Source organism: Bidens hawaiensis, unplaced genomic scaffold (assembly GCF_021521415.1).
Source record: "Bidens hawaiensis isolate Kalapana, Puna unplaced genomic scaffold, B.hawaiensis_p1.1 tig00042687_1, whole genome shotgun sequence".
Classification (NCBI taxonomy): Eukaryota; Viridiplantae; Streptophyta; class Magnoliopsida; order Asterales; family Asteraceae; genus Bidens; species Bidens hawaiensis.
In genome coordinates, this window is record NW_027505794.1 from 132,941 (window position 1) to 135,538 (window position 2,598).

At 31.9% G+C, this 2,598-nt stretch overlaps 1 pseudogene; it reads right to left on the reverse strand.

Annotated features, from left to right (window-relative positions):
* Nucleotides 1-1,735: 1,735 nt before the first annotated feature.
* Nucleotides 1,736-2,218, reverse strand: LOC143615361 (protein S40-4 pseudogene; annotated as a pseudogene).
* Between the last annotated feature and the right edge of the window lie 380 nt (nt 2,219-2,598).

Sequence of the window (2,598 nt, forward strand, 5' to 3'; positions counted from 1 at the left end):
GCATATGTATGTGCAAGTCATGTATAGGTTATATTAAATAAAAATAACGTAGGTTATATTCGTACAAATAACTTATAAATGCAAGCAAATGTTTAGAAAATATAGATAAAACCTTTTCTCATGTTTATAACCTACACATCTGTATTGAAGTATTTTTCGTTTTTAAATAGGAACCATTGATTAACTTTTAAATGATTTAAATTTGATAAATTTGACCTTTTTGTTACTGCAACAGTAAAAATATGGATACCTTACGAAACCAATGAATTAATAATTAAAGTAAATGTTATTAAAGTATTGTAATACTACAAAGTAATAATAATTACTTTAATTCAAACGTACTTATCCAATTTATTCGTACAATTCCCACGTTAGAAACTAGACTGTTTGTATACATTAGCGAAATAGAAAAAGGCTTGCAAATCAAGATATATATAAATTATTACTTTAGCTTGAAGAGATATCTTAGATGCAGTGCACCTTTCTTCCCTACCATACCCAAATACTCTTTACGTCTAGTGCATGTACTGCCATCAATTATCATTGTACATCTCCGGCTCAGTTGCAACTCATTTCTAGCTAACTTGTGGATTCTAGAAGGGCCAATATTATATTTCTTTGTTCTGACAAAGTGACAATGTATCTTCTTAAATGTGTAACAAAAATTTCACACGACCATAACCATTTATCAGCTTATGGCCTTAAAAATGAATAGGGCATTTTAGTAACTCAAATAATAGAGAGATCACAATAATTTGGAAACATAACAATTATCATGATACGAATATCGTACTCATATAAAGTTTATAAACCATCTTTAATATTTGTAAGCAATAAAAGTTCAACAAAGTGGGGTTTCACGGCAGGAATTCTATTAAAAGTCTCCCATTGCGTACAATAAAGTCAACATTGCTCTTTTGTCTTTTGTTTATTCGCCAGCTCTTTTTAGTATTAATAATTTCTTAAAACATGAAAATAGAAAGAAGAAAAAACAAACAATTATAATACATTAAATGGTTGAAACAGTAAGAGAACAAGTTTAATATGTTTAAATCTTACTTAAAAGGCTTTTCAAAAAAGTCATCTACTTATATAAAAATAATAATACAAACATGCTACATATTTAGATTTTAGATCACCTCTTTACATGCATTTCTCAAAATCCATACCCCATAATTTTCTTTTTTGCAAATTATTAAAATTTAAAGACCAAAATATCTACTAGAGCTTGTCGTCTAGCTTCAAAATAGTTTGATTAGACAACCGATTTATTTCCAATGATTTAGATACGTAATAAAATTCTTATCTGTCACGCTTTCTTTTTGACAAAATCGTATTTTCATTAATAAATTTGTTTTTTTCTTTTGTGGCTGAATTGCTTTAATTTATGACAGTATAATAAATATGTTACCTATAGGTCTTTCTTTATGGTTGAAACTAAAGCATTTTGTACGATCGATCATGTGTTTCAGGATTTTGTCCACGACAAACATGACACCAGTGAAACTAATAAACAAAATGATGTTAAAAAAATAGTCTAAAACATTAAAAAAATTACATGAAAATGAAAAAAAGAACATGATAACATACATGCTGAAAATGAGAAATATATGAAAAGTTATTTACTCTTCGATTTACGAGATCGAGAGACATTGATCCATAATGTTAGACTTACAAAGTTACAACCATCGATTGGTTAATGTTAACTTAATATCATCCGATGGTGTCACAACAATTAATCTTGTTCAAAACCGGTTTGCTTCCAAATAGCATTTCTAACCCTACTCAAATCTCTACCTTTTAATGTTCTTCCAACACCTTCATGAACCGAAAATGAAGCAATTCTAGTCCTTGCTAAATACTCATGTGGGGGCAGCTTACTGTCCTCATCCTCATCCTCATCCTCGTCCTCGTCATCATTGTCTCTCGTCTCATGACGTTTGTACTCATGTCGCAAAATCTTTGACCAGTCAGGCACGTTGACAGGCAATGATTTTGCGGCCGTTTCCATAGGCGTTTTTTTTTGTTGATGAACTTTCAATGGAAACTTTGTTTTTCTAGCTATGGGATTTTGATGCTCGTGTGAATTGTCATCCCCGGTTGTGTTCCATAGGTCGGATTCGTTCATTTCGAAGGTGTCGGTGCCGCCGCCGCCGCCGCCACCTAGATAAAGGAACCTTGATCTTTGGTCATGGTGGTGAAATTTTCTTGTTGCCATAGGAGAGGGGTGCTTGTTGTTTGTGTGTGTTTTGTGGGAAGTGAATAAAAGTGGGTATGGGGTTTGATCGGTTGGCGTAAGTGGTTGGTGATGGGTCACCCAAGGTATATATAATGTTGTAATGGATAAGCCCGGCTAATTTCTTTATTAGTTTTTTTAATAATATAACAATGGTTGATGTGAAAATATGAAGTTATATAAAGCATCCTTAATGTTTTCTAATAATTACATTAATGAGTAATGACATATTGACATGCAACTTGACTTTAGCCCCTAACACATAACATTGTTACTTTGAGTTTGTATTTATGTGACTTACAAGAATGTTTCTTTCTGGGATATTAATGACAGAGTGAAGAGGTAGGTCCCAGCAGAGCCCA